This window comes from Coenobita brevimanus, chromosome 31, assembly GCF_032717465.1.
Source record: "Coenobita brevimanus isolate Jiangsu-jjx chromosome 31, ASM3271746v2, whole genome shotgun sequence".
NCBI lineage: Eukaryota > Metazoa > Arthropoda > Malacostraca > Decapoda > Coenobitidae > Coenobita > Coenobita brevimanus.
In genome coordinates, this window is record NC_136984.1 from 29881213 (window position 1) to 29896656 (window position 15444).

The following is a 15444-nucleotide window of genomic DNA, read 5'->3' on the forward strand; positions in this document are numbered from 1 at the left end:
GACGAATTGCCGACTTCATGGCGAATTGTCTAGGAACCACATAAACAACCGTTGCTTGCTTCAGTAAAGGTAAGATCTACTGTATACTGTAGTTTTCATGCTTTTTTCTCTTTATTCACTATCAATGTGTTACTTTAAATGTTTAAACATAAGGATGTTTCATGTATGTGAGTGCTAAGGTGTGTGTATGTGAGAGTTTAGGAACGTCTGGGAACATATCCCCATTGACTCCATGTTATAATGGGATTGCTATACGATGGATTGCTTTATGATGGGGTTTTCAGGAACGGAACCCCATCGTATAATGAGGGTTTACTGTAAATATAAGTGAACAGTGGAAAATAGTTTTATAAGTTACTGCAGGTGACTGCATAACACAGTGTAAATAAAATAGAAATGTAAATAATGTTAATAAAATAGAGAATGTAAATAGAAATGTAAATGTGCAGTAATATAAGAATACGAGTACAGTATATATACTAGGAGTAATGAAAGTGAAAGTTTCACTCTAGCATGTATGAATACTATGAGTTATGACAGTGAAGGTGAAAGTGACAGATTCACTCTCAACGCTAGTATATAGGACAAGAAAGTGAATGCTACATATTTTACTGAAAGAGAAATTGAATGCCTACAGTGACAATAAACTACTATTACTGAAGGAAACTTATGGATAAAGACTGTAGATATATATAAATGTTATATAGTAATAGAAATATAAAGTGTGAGTATTTTTATGAATAATAAATGACAGAACACCAGAGGCGAACGATGTCAAGTGGGAAGGTCATACGCGCTCATAATTTTCATTGCTTTCACAGTGTTTTTTTTTTTGGAGTATGGATTCCAAACTTTTTAAGAATCATAGCATAGTGTTTCTAGTGATAATATCAGGCTGTGGTAATCATATTACGGGTTGTCGGGAAGTGTAAAGTGGAGACTTCGTTACCCAACTTCAGAGGTCTCCACAAGTCCTACGGTATTCGAGAAGGCTCAACAAACATCCCAGGAGAAAGCTGAAGGTATGTGCCATATGCATTCGTAATTTTAATATTCTAGGACTAATAACCGATTTTTGGCAAATATTTTTAGAGTCTGTCGGAACGCGAATATGCGCGCGGGAGCCGCAAGTCAAAGCAAAACAAGCCAACGGTTAAGGGGTTACACACCAAGCATTACATTAACAAAGAAAAATCTAAAAGTCAAAGAACTAAAACTAGACATACCCTTACAAGTAGAACTGATTGCAGCAGAGATCAATACATCTGAAGAGAAAGTAATTATGGCAAATTTATATATGCCACCCAGATCAAACACATGGGAAAGAGGCAAATATGAGGATGGCAGAGAGTACAATTTGGAGTTTAACCCGTGCCGTCCCGAGGACGTACTTCCACGTCCTCACGTTTTGTCACGGCTAATCCCGAGGACGTACTTCAACGTCCTGCAATTGCAAGGTTCATAATTTCCACAATTTTCAATTTTCGCGAGTCATTTTTGGTACGTATACACGGGACACCTGCCTCAACAAGATGCCAGGCAGAGACAATGCCTTACCCAGCATGACCTCCTCCCCCCCCTGCATGCCCTTTTCTCAGCAATTCACCTGTTATCAGTGACCTGGCCAGTATAGCCATGTCATGCCACGGTACGAAATTCAGGGCCAGAGTGATTCCCCAATCAATGACAATGTGGAGGACAAACTTTACATAGCTTTAGAGGAAGAAACAGTTAGAAATGATGATCAGGTAATGTGGCAAAAAAAGGTCAGGTATTAGCGAGTGAAACAATGCTTATAATGCCTATATTACTGCTTGAAAACCAATATACTTTTGTACTACATATAAATTCGTAACAGTAGATAAATAAATACCGTTTATGAGTGGTGTGAAATAGTTATCCTCCCATAGAACTCGTTTTCTTTGGCGCCAGCCTGATAGAAAACCCAGTAAAGTAAGGAGGCTCTCCTACCTGTAATGAGTATTTTAAACCTCAGGTGAGCGATTTCTCTATGAATTTTCGATGTTTCTCACCAAAAGCGAAAGTTTTAGCAAAAAAAAAAAAGGTCAAAAATTGCCCGGGATTGGGGGGTACCAGTGGTCAAAAAGTGGCCGGGACTGGGCGGGTTAAGAGCATTACTACACAGAATGGAAGAGAAATAAGAAAGAATTATACTAACTGGAGATTTTAATCCAAATATAAATTGGAATACTCTAGATATAATAAGCCAAGAAAGCTGTTGGGACCAAAAGCTCCTGGATCTCATGCAGGAGTTTTTCCTAACGCAACATGTAAGGGAATGCACCAGAAAAAGAGGACTCGATGTACCCTCAGTGCTAGATCTTATATTTACTAGGCAAGAAAACGATATTGACAATTTAATGTATTACACTCCATTCGGCAAAAGTGATCATGCAGTACTAAACTGCAACTTCAGGACTGCATATGGCATAGTTAACAGCAATGAAAGTTACAAAAAGAGACTAAATTATAAAATGGGAAACTACCATGACCTAAAGAAGTATTTCTTAGAAACTAATTGGGAAAAGAAGCTTAGGGGACAAGATTTAGATGCAATATATAAAAAATTTCGTGAACTTTATGAAATAGGAGTCCAGAAGTACATCCCACAGCACAAAGAAGCAGAAAAGAAAATAAAGAAATGGTTCAGTACAGTATGTAAAAAATCAAAAGAAAAAAGAGATTTGTTGTCGAACAGATACAGAAGACACAATGGTGAAAGGGCATATAACAACTACTGTATAAACAGACAAGAAACAATTATACAAGAATAAGGAGGGAAGCCCAAAAACAGTCTGAGGAGGATATCATAAATAAAAGTAGTTATCAACTGAAGCTGTTTTACAGCTACATCAGAAGCAAAACCAAAGTAAAAGATATAATACAATCCATTACAGATGAGGGAATCACCTATACACAAGAGAAGGATATTTATGAAGCACTAAACAAGAATTACCAATCAGTTTTTACAGAAGAAAATAATTTTGAGAGATATGATATGGAACATGCATGCCCACACATATTACAAGATATGCAAATATCAGAAAAAGAAATACAGGAGAGGTTTAGTAAATTAGACAAAGGAAAAGCAAATGGTCCAGACGAAATTTCATGCTGGGTGCTATATGAATGTGCAAAGGAGTTAAGTAAACCATTATTTTTAATTTTCAAATCATTATTTTTAATTTTCAAGAAATCCTTGAGTCAAGGTAAACTACCTGATATTTGGAAAAAAGCAAACATCGCTCCCTTATTCAAGAAAGGGAATAGGCAAAATCCACACAACTACCGACCAGTATCACTAACCAGTGTTGTAAGCAAGGTATTAGAAAAGCTGATAAGAAAAGTTTGGGTAAATCATCTAGAAGAACACAATATGACAACAGAAAGACGGTTTGGTTTCAGAAAAGGAAAATCATGTGTTACTAATCTGTTGAGCTACTATGATAATAACAGAAACATTACAGAACAGAGGAGGATGGGTGGACAGTATCTATTTAGATTTCAAGAAAGTATATGACAGAGTACTGCACCAAAGACTTTTACGAAAACTGTACCATCAAGGAGGAATCCGAGGCAAACTGTATTGTTGGATGCAAGATTTTCTCAAAAAAAAAGAGAAATGAGAACAGTACTAAGGGGAAATTACTCATTATGGAGGGGAGTGAGTAGTGGAGTTCCACAGGGTTCAGTGCTGGCACCAATCATGTTTTTAATGTATATAAATGATATAGATAACGACACTGGAAATGAAAGCTATCTAAATATGTTTGCCGATGATGCAAAAATTCAAAGGAAAATTACTAACGGAGACTCTTGTAAAGAGCTACAAGAAGAATTAAATAAATTTCATGAATGAAGCAATACATGGCAAATGGAATTCAATGTGGACAAGTGTCATGTAATCAAGTCTGGTAAAAGTGGAAAAAGACCTGATTGGGATTATAAGTTAGGAAATAAAACCCTATACACATCAGAAAGAGAGAAGGACCTAGGTGTGATTATCAATAACAGACTATGGATGGGGTATATGTGCAGGAGTAGATGAGAATGAGAGGGCAAAGGAAGGAGTGTGTATAGTTGTGAGTAAAAGATGGAAGAAGAGCATAAGACAGTATGGATCAGTTGGGTCAAGGATTGTGTGGGTAAAGTTGAAAGTTGGAATACAAATGTGGGGGATTGTGTGTGTGTATGCGCCAACGCAAGATCGTGCTAGAAGAGTGAGAGAAGAGTTCTGGATAAATGTGGAAGTGTGCATGGAAAAGTTTGGAAGGAATGAGAGAGTGTTTTTGATTGGTGATATGAATGGTAAAGTTGGTAATGTGAAGGTGGATGGAATAGTTGGTGAGTGGGGTGTGCCTGCTGAGATAGATGAGAATGGGAGTGCGTTAGTGGACATTTGTGCTGGGAGGGGGTTGGTGATAGCCAATACCCTCTTCAGGCATAAAATGATCCACAGGTATACATGGCGAGTGATGAGAAGGGTGGGTGGTGAACTGAGTGAAAGGAAGGCAATGATTCATTATGTGTGTGTGGATGAAAGGATGCGAAGATGTGTAAAGGATGCAAGAGTGTATAGAGGTTGGGGGAGTGGACTTTCTGACCACTACTTGGTGGTGGCCAGAATCAATGTCCAATTAGAATGGGAGGAATAGAAGAAGGGAAAGACGAGAGGAAGGAGTAGTTGCAAGGAGAGTGGAAAGGTTACAAGAGGATGAGAAAAGGCAGAGTATAAGAGAGAAGTGGAGGAACGATTGGGCAAATATGAACTGGAGCAGATGGGAGACGTGGAAGGTGTGTGTAAGATATTTACAGAAGAAATATGTGCAGCATGTGATGTGGTGTGTGGAAGGAAGAGAAGACGGAGGGGGGTGCAAGGAACAGCGTGGTGGACAGAAGAGGTGAAACAGGCTGTGGCACAAAAGAAGAAAGCATACAATGAATGGTTGAGAAATAGGGGCGTGGAAGAAGTTGAGAGGCGGAAGAGAGAGTTATATGTGGAAAGGAAGAGAGAGGTGAAGATATTAGTAAGAGAGAGTAAGAAGAGAGTGGATGAGGAATTTGGAAGGAATTTGAGTGTAAAGTGGAGGGACTGTAAGAAAATGTTCTGGAGAGAAGTGAAAAGAGTAAGACAGGGTGGAAATGAAGTTAGCAGGGGAGTGAAAGATAAAAATGGTAGATTACTAGTGGAGAAGGGAGAAAAAGTGAGCAGATGGAGAGAACACTTTAAGGAATTGTTGAACGTAGAGGATGGAAGTAATGCGAGTATAAGTGGCTGGGGAATGGCTGGGAGAAGGAGGGAGGTGAGAAGACAGGAAGAAATTAGTAGGATAGAAGTTGTGGAAGCAATGAAGAAAGTTAAATCGGGGAAAGCCCCAGGAATTGATGGAGTGTGTGGTGAAATGCTGAAGCATGGGGGAGAGATAGTAGTAGAATGGATGTGGAAGATGTGCAGATTGGCCCGGGAGGAAGGTAGAGTCCCGGAGGATTGGAAGTCAGGTATAATTATTCCCTTGTACAAAGGAAAAGGGGAAAAAGAAGTGTGTGGTAACCATAGGGGCATTTGTCTTCTTAGTATAATAGGAAAAGTGTATGGTAGGATACTTATAGACAGAGTAAGAGAAAGAACAGAGAAATTAGTTGGAGAAGAACAGGGAGGCTTTAGGAAGGGAAGAGGTTGTGTAGATCAGATATTCATTCTTAGATCTTTAGTGGAAAAGTTTCTAGAGAAGGGAAAGAAGTTGTATGCGGCTTTCATGGATTTGGAGAAAGCATATGACAGGGTGGATAGACAAGGATTGTGGAAAGTGTTAAGAATATATGGAGTAGATGGAAGTTGTTGAATGCTGTGAAGAGTATGTACGATGGTGCGAAGGCTGCAGTGCGTGTGGATGGTGAACTAAGTGAATTTTTCTCTTTGAAAGTTGGTTTGAAACAGGGATGTGTCATGTCTCCATGGTTGTTCAATCTGTACATGGATGGGGTAATAAAAGAGGTACAAGGTAGGGTAGTGGATGTTGGAGTGGCCCTGGTGAGAGAGGATAGTGTTTGGAAACTCCCTGTACTGTTGTTTGCAGATGATACTGTGTTGTTGAGTGAAGACGAAGGGGAGCTGCAAGGCTTGGTGGATGAGTTTGAGAGAGTGTGTAAGAAACGGAACCTAAAGGTGAATGTAGGGAAGAGTAAAGTGATGGTCTTTGAGAGAGGTGAAGTCAGTGAATGTACAGCGAGGTTGGATGGTGAGGAATTGGAAAATGTGAGTACGTTTAAGTATTTGGGTAGTGTGATGAGTAAGGATGGAGGTTTGGAGGGTGAAGTGCTTGAAAGGGTACAGCAGGGAAGAAAGGTTGCTGGTTCCTTGAAAGCAGTGATAGGAAACAGGGAAGTGAGCATGGAAGTAAAAAAGTTACTACATGACAGTATTGTGATACCAACTCTAACGTACGGAAGTGAAGCTTGGACATTGTTGGAAGGACACAAGTCAAGAGTGAGAGCAGTGGAAATGAGTTATTTAAGAGGAGCCTGTGGAGTCACGTGGAGAGACAGGCTGACGAATGAGGATATAAAGGAACGTTGTGGTGTGGATGTGGATGTGATAGGAAGCGTTGTGAGGAACACACTGAGGTGGTTTGGCCATGTGGAGAGGATGGAGGGTGAAAGACTGACAAAGAGAGTGTATGTGAGTGAGGTGGAGGGTGGAAGAGGGAGGGGGAGACCGAGGATGAGATGGAGGGATGGGGTGGAGAGGTATATGAGAGAGGGGGGTGTGAGTTGGGAGCAGGGCAGTGAAATGGCGGGGGACAGGGCGACTTGGAGGCGATTTGTTTGTGGCCACCCCAAACGGGATTGAGGCGTCAGGCAATAGATAGATAGAATAGATAGACTATCTCCAGCTGACCACATCAGTGAGAAGGTACGGAACATGTATACACTGCTTGCAAATATGAGAATAGCATTTACATACATAAATGAAAACATGCTCAGAATGATAATAACATCATTCATCAGACCAACCCTGGAGTATGCGTCAGTAGTCTGGAGTCCGCATCTCAAAAAACAAATAGATAAGATTGAAAAGGTCAAAGGGCTGCTACAAGATGGGTACCAAGCTTATGGGATTTAAGCTACCAAGAAAGATGAGAAAAACAGAATCTATCTACACTACAGGAGAGAAGGAAAAAAAGGAGACATGATTATGCTATATAAATGCATATCAGGGAAAGAAAAAATAGACATAAATGAATATATAACCTATGGGAATGCATCAGCAAGAGGACACTGCAAAAAACTGCATAAAAAGAGAGGCGATAAAGAAGTAGGGAAATTTAGTTTCCCAAATAGGGCAACTGATCAGTGGCATGCACTACTAAATGAAACAGTGTGTGCCAAAACAATTCAAAATTTAAGGATATGTAAGATAAAAACGGTTTAAGACACGGGAGAGTACGAGCTTGATTCATTCCTGTAGAGATACAATTAGGTAAGAACACACACACACACACACACACGTACACACACACACATACACACCTTCCTAGAGAGTGACATTGTATACTGTTTTGTTGATCTTGCTGTTTCTTGTTGTTGCTGTTGTTGTTCTTTCTGCAGCAATCTCTCTCTCTCCACCTCTGCCACCTGTGATAAATACAGACAATATAAATATCCATGTATACACAGTGATAACCCCCCCCCCTTTTTTTTTTTAGACAATTAATGGATGAAGGAAAAACAGAGTAAATAAAATAACCAAGTCCATGTACCTAAAGGCATCCTCCATTCATAAAATATAACAACTGGATTTAAATGAAAGTGGATTAAATGTTTGTGGGAAGCAAATCCCAGGAAGTGAATTCCAGAGAGCAGTAGTTATGGGGATAAATTTTGATAGGCAGAGGTTCTGCACTGAGGAGGAGACAGTGTGAGTTCATAGGCTCTCCCAGCTGCCCAAGTATTTTGGGAGAAAATGTGAAGGGGAGGCACAATTGAAGCAACCTCGTCAGAGCACTTACGGTAAAAATATCAGTAAAATAATGCTAAAGATGAAACATCTCTACATACTGATAATTAAGGAAGGTCCTGCGTAATGGCAGGATTATTGATTAATCTAATGGCTTTATTTTAAATTTTGTCCAACTGCCTCAATGCAACCGCTCCACATCCACTGCACAATGGCAAACAGTATTCGATCTGAGAACGCACATAACGTTTGTATACAGTATTGTGGCCAACTGCTCGTCAGAGAAGAATTCACGAACTCTGTACAGAAGTCCCAATTTTTTAGAAGCATTTTTACCAAGAGATTTAACATAAGATGTCCAGCTTAGGTTGGTGTTTAGTGTGACACCTAGGATATCAATTGTAGTAGATATGGGAATACTGACATCACTTAAAATTATGTGAGAGTCTGAGGGATTCTTTCTGTAGGAGAAATTAATGTACAGTAAGACCTCATTATAACGGCCTAATTGGGGCCCAAGACAGTCGAAAAAACGCGAAATTCCAATAAATGCAACATCCGGACTTCCCCTTGCTAACCCAGACTTTTTCCAATATATCAGACGTTAGTCCAGATTGCATGAACGGTTTTTAAACTGTTTTGACTACCACTGCGGTACTGTACTCTGTTATAACTTCACTACATTACTCAAATGGTATAATATATATAATAATACTGTACTGTACAGTGATAAACATGTCTTTTATTTACCTTATTGTTGTGTGTGGTAATCATAGGGGCATTTGTCTTCTTAGTATAATAGGAAAAGTGTATGGTAGGATACTTATAGACAGAGTTAGAGAAAGAACAGAGAAATTAGTTGGAGAAGAACAGGGAGGCTTTAGGAAGGGAAGAGGTTGTGTAGATCAGATATTCATTCTTAGATCTTTAGTGGAAAAGTTTCTAGAGAAGGGAAAGAAGTTGTATGCGGCTTTCATGGATTTGGAGAAAGCATATGACAGGGTGGATAGACAAGGATTGTGGAAAGTGTTAAGAATATATGGAGTAGATGGGAAGTTGTTGAATGCTGTGAAGAGTATGTACGATGGTGCGAAGGCTGCAGTGCGTGTGGATGGTGAACTAAGTGAATTTTTCTCTTTGAAAGTTGGTTTGAAACAGGGATGTGTCATGTCTCCATGGTTGTTCAATCTGTACATGGATGGGGTAATAAAAGAGGTACAAGGTAGGGTAGTGGATGTTGGAGTGGCCCTGGTGAGAGAGGATAGTGTTTGGAAACTCCCTGTACTGTTGTTTGCAGATGATACTGTGTTGTTGAGTGAAGACGAAGGGGAGCTGCAAGGCTTGGTGGATGAGTTTGAGAGAGTGTGTAAGAAACGGAACCTAAAGGTGAATGTAGGGAAGAGTAAAGTGATGGTCTTTGAAAGAGGTGGAGTTAGTGAATGTACAGCGAGTTTAGATGGTGAGGTATTGGAAAAGGTGAGTACGTTTAAGTATTTGGGTAGTGTGATGAGTAAGGATGGAGGTTTGGAGGGTGAAGTGCTTGAAAGGGTACAGCAGGGAAGAAAGGTTGCTGGTTCCTTGAAAGCAGTGATAAGAAACAGGGAAGTGAGCATGGAAGTGAAAAAGTTACTGCATGACAGTATTGTGATACCAACTCTAACGTACGGAAGTGAAGCTTGGACATTGTTGAAAGGACACAAGTCAAGAGTGAGAGCAGTGGAAATGAGTTATTTAAGAGGAGCCTGTGGAGTCACGTGGAGAGACAGGCTGACGAATGAGGATATAAAGGAGCGTTGTGGTGTGGATGTGGATGTGATAGGAAGCGTTATGAGGAACACACTGAGGTGGTTTGGCCATGTGGAGAGGATGGAGGGTGAAAGACTGACGAAGAGAGTGTATGTGAGTGAGGTGGAGGGGGAAAGAGGGAGGGGGAGGCCGAGGATGAGATGGAGGGATGGGGTGGAGAGGTATATGAGAGAGGGGGGTGTGAGTGGGGAGCAGGCAGTGAAATGGCGGGGGACAGGGCGACTTGGAGGCGATTTGTTTGTGGCCACCCCAAACGGGATTGAGGCGTCTGGCAATAGATAGAGATAGATAGATTGTGAACATACATGAAGTGGTCAGGCAATCCAGACTGCTTCTGACTTTATCGGACTTTTTCCGGTATACACTCAAACCTCGATTTAATGGACCTCCATTTAAGGTATTTTGGATTTAATGGACTTCATATTCCACCTGACAAACAGACAAGACCATCAAAAAATGATACATAATATCTAGGTTATACACATTAATATGTTTCTTTATACGGTACCCACAAAATAATATTCATAATCATATAAATAAGTAAGATAAGTGAAACAATCATTGCATTTCATAATAGGATTGTCTTTGTATGTGGGAAAACAATGGACATTTTCAAGTATGGGACATTTTCAAGTAAGGGACAAGTTGATTCCCCATTCATTCCCTTAAATCGAGGTTTAAGTGTATAGGAATTTAATCCGGTAGCTCCTCAAGTCTGATAAAAGCAAATTCCAGTCTACTGAAGTCTGTTATATTGAGGTTTTACTGTACTTAGTTTTCTGTGCACTAAATGAGACCAGATTTGTTTGTCCCCATTGATTAATTTTAGAAAGGTCCTGGTTCAGAGAAACTGCTGTGTTTATCTGGATATAATATGAGACTGTGTAAAAGAAGGTACTAAAAAACTATGAAGTATCAAGTCATCAGCATGCGTGTATTGGGTTGTGAGTGACAGGTAGGAGGTCATTTATATGAATGAGAAAGAGGGAGGGGGAGGCCGAGGATGAGATGGAGGGATGGAGTGGAAAAGTATATGAGAGAGGGGGGTGTAAGTTAGGAGCAAGGCAGTGAAATGGTGGGGGACAGGGCGATGTGGAGGCGATTTGTTTGTGGCTACCCCGTATGGGATTAAGGCGTCTGGCAATAGATAGATAGATGGATAGAAAGAGGGTTGGCGCCAAAACTGATCCCTGAGGTATGCCAGCATTTATGAATGAAACTGGGAATAAATTACATCTACCATGACCCGTGTTTTTGTATCATGAAGATAAGAAGAAATTAGAGGAACCAGTGACGCAAGGCCATAATGTGACATCTTAGACAATAAGGCCTGGTGCCATACTCTGTCAAATGCTTTAGAAATATCAAGTGCTACTGTGTGTGTTTCACAGTGTTGGTCTATTGTTTTGTTAAGCTGATGGGTAAGAAAGCAAAGAATGTCTACAGTTGAACATTCTTGTCACACAGAATTGACACTGACCTTGGAGTGTGACGGAGTGAGAGACTAACTAGGAGACTGTATGTGAGTGAGGTGGTGGGGGGTAGAAGCAGGGGGAGGCCGAGGAAGAGCTGGAGGGATGGAGTGGAGAAATATATGAAAGAGAGGGGTGTAAGTTGGGAGGAGGGCAGTGAAATGGCAGGGAACAAGAGGTGATTTGTTTGTGGCCATCCCTTAAGGGATTAAGGTGTCTCCCTGTAATTAGATAGACAGATGGACAGACACTAATTTCTACTCACAAAACACGTACATACTGTTAGGGTAAGTATCAAAAACATTATCGTTCCATCTTATAATGCTAACTAAACTGCTATAACCAAGGGATCACTATAAACACAGCATAATAAATATTTGTACCTTATTTACAACTCTTTCGCCTTTGTCTATCAACTTGTACCTTTCCTTCTTGCTGGAAGTTTGCTCTCATTCAGCCAGTCCCAAAGAAGGGTGACCATTCCCAACCCTCTAACTATCGTCCAATTGCTTTAACATCCTTTATCTCAAAAGTTTTCGAGTCTATTCTTAATAGAAAAATTTTAAAGCATCTTTCCTATCACAACCTTCTTTCTAATCGTCAGAATGGATTCAATCAGGGATGCTCCACAGGCGACCTTCTCACCTACCTTTCAGACTCCTGGTCATCCTCCTTTCGGAACTTTGGCGAAAGCTTTGCCATTGCACTTGACATCTCAAAGGCTTTCAATCGAGTCTGGCATAAATCTTTAATTTCCAAACTGCCCTCTTACGGTTTCTAACCTTCTCTTTGTGCCTTCATCTCTAACTTCCTTTCTGGTTGTTCTAGTGCCGCTGTTGTAGACAGCCATCGTTCTTCTCCTAGATCTAATAACAGTGGTGTTCCTCAGGGCTCCGTCCTATCACCAACCCTCTTCCTTTTATTCATCAATGGCCTTCTAAGCTGTACATCTAACCCTATCCACTCATTCGCTGATGATCCCACCCTTCACCTTTCCATTCGATTCCCGCAACGTCCATCTCAGCAGTTACTTCAACAAACAAGGGATGAGGCTACGGCACACCTAATGTCTGACTTGGCTCGTATCTCTGACTGGGGTAAAAATAATCTGGTTGTTTTTAATGCACCAGACTCAGCTTTTGCACCTATCAACCCGACAAACTCTTCAACAGGTGTACCCACTAATGTTTAATAATATTCAGCTTAATCCTGCATCATCCTTGAACATGCTTCGGGTTTCATTTACTCGGGACTTATCTTGGAAAGATCATATTACATCTCTTGTTAAATCTGCTTCCAAGAGATTGGGCGTGCTAAGCCGACTCCATTACTTCTTTACCCCTGCACAATTGTTGACTCTATACAGGGGTTTTATCCGCCCCTGCGTGGAATACAACTCTCATGTGTGGGGAGGCTCCCCACATACAGCTCTTCTCAATAGGGTGGAGTCAAAGGCTTTTCGCCTCATTAACTCTCCTCCTCTTATTGACTCCCTTCAACCTCTGTCTCTTCGTCGCACTGTTGCATCTTTATCTCTTTTCTATCGTTACTTCCATGGTCACTGCTCCTCTGAACTGTCTGCATGCATTCCTCCACCTCTACGACGTGCGCGTAGCACCTGTCTAGCAGCAAACTCTCATCCCTTTTCTGTCCAACTCTCTAATGCAAGAGTTAACCATTACTCCCAGTCCTTCATTTATGCAACAGGTCAACTCTGGAACTGTCTCCCTCTGTCTGTATTTCCTGCGTCCTATGATCTCCAGTCTTTCAAACGATGTGTGTCCAGGCATCTCGAAATGATCGAATCTTGAATTTGGCTCTCTCTTGTATTTTGTTTTCTCTTGGAAGGAAGAGTTTTGTGGGCTTGTTGCCTTTGGTTCCTTCTTCCTCACATAAAAAAAAAAAAAAAAAAAAAAAAAAAACTAAACATGTACACACGATCAAAAAAGTATCGGTGCATATTTGGCCCGAAACAATTTGACACCACGGACAATGGACTCTAGAAATGTTTGATGTTTTTTTCCCCATGCTATCAAACATGCTTACACAGGTATGTCATAGATAGGTTTCTTGTGATATTTTATGGATGATTTTGTTACTGTATGCATATTCAGATGATAATTAATTAATTTTTCAAGGACTACACAAGCTATATTCATCATTTCAGATACCATCGTACTTCTCCTACACAATGGCTTTTTGATCGTGTGTACAGGGTCCTCCTGGTCACCATCAAGCGACTGTGCCGGCAGCGACTGTTGCAATCTCTAGTCATGCTCATCAGCGGAGAAGTGAAGGTGCAGCCTTATGTTTTACCAATATCCGTGGCCTTAGCACCAACCTAAATTCAGTTCATTTTTTCCAACAGTCTATATCCCCTCTAGCCCTGTTCCTCACAGAACCACAAATCTCACCCTCTATAAAAATATCCCCATTTTGTTTTCCTGGTTACCACCTCCTCACAAATTTCCGTAACAAGGACGGCACTTGTTGTTATATCAAATCTCAATATGCAGTTGACACTTTTAAATTTCACTTCATCCAGTTTTGATTACTCACTGTATAAACTAAACTGTCTAAATATTACCAAATATATCTGTGTAGTTTATTGTTCCCCCAATTCTTCTTCAGAACTCAGTATATTTGACTCCATATCCACACAGCTGAGTAACCTTAACCTTGCCCTCAGCACTGAAATTACCATTTTGGGTAATTTCAACGTACCTAATGTTGAATGCCTATTGCACTCTGCCAGGACTGACGATGTGTGAGCTGTTTGCAGAATCATTCAATTTCACGCAGCTGGTAAAGCAACCAACCAGAATACATGATAATCCTGACCATAATGCCCATCTCTTGGATCTGTTCCTGACAAATAATCCAGATCAATACTGGATAGAGGTACTGTCACCACATGGTTCCTCTGACCACAGTCTCATCAAAGCCTCATTAGTCAGTTCCCTAAACCTCCCTGTTCTGAACCTGTCAGGGTGGCCCAATGGCACTTTGATAGGGCAAACTGGGATGGATTTAGAAATTATCTTGCTGACATTCCATGGCAGTCTTTCTTCTCTAGTGATCCCAAATCTACCCAGTTCCGCATTTGCAACTTAATACTAGCTGGTATGGATTTATTCATACCAAGTCAACAGTTCACTAAAAGATCAAACTCTCCAAAATGGTTTGATAACAACTGTTCCAGCAAAACAAAAGTCATTAGCATATAACTCTTCCTTAAAATACAAAACAGCTGAATCACTCTTTCAATTTAAAATTAAGAGAAATCATGCAAAAGCTGTAATAAATCTAGCTAAATCAAACGTTCTTCAAAGTCAAGCATCAAAACTACTTAACAACCCTAATGACAACAGAATATTCTGGTAAACTTTCAACTCTTTCAATAATAACATTAACATGACATCATCCATTCCCCCAATAAAATCTTCAGATGGCAACATTACAAATGACCCACATGGGAAAGCAGACATTTTTGCCAGTGCATTTGCCAAAAATTCTACCATAGAGGAAGTCAGCCAGAATGTCCCAGCAATAGAACTTGACTCTCCTGAAACTGTTCCACTTAAAAAACAGACAAGATACAAAAAATCCATCCAAGACAATTTACCTACCAACAAAGCTCCAGGACCAGATGGAATTCCTCCAATTGTTTTGAAAAAGTGTTCACCTGAACTTGCCTCTGTTCTAGCTAAATTATTCAGACTATGCCAACGTACTTCTTCATTTCCTAATTCATGGAAAGAAGCCAATATCCACCCATTTCCAAAGAAAGGAAGTGCCTCTGACCCCTCTGATTACAGACCAATAGCTGTCACATCTTCTCTTGGTAGTATTTGAAATTTTAATTTATAAGCACACAGTTAAACATCTTGAATCCAACAACTTAATTAGTGATAAACAATATGGTTTTCGCCACGAAAGATCCACCACTGACATACTCAATCTCCTAACACATACCATCCATCAATCAACTGACCTACATAAAGAAGCTCATTCAGTAGCCCTTGATATTTCTAAAGCTTTCAACAGAGTATGGCACCGCTGCCTGCTGTCCAAACTCCCTTGCTATGGACTAACGTCTTTTGTTCCTCTGCTTTCCTCATATCTCAGTGACAGAAAAATAAGAGTAAAAGTAGATGATTTATATTCCAATTTCTACTCAACACTGGC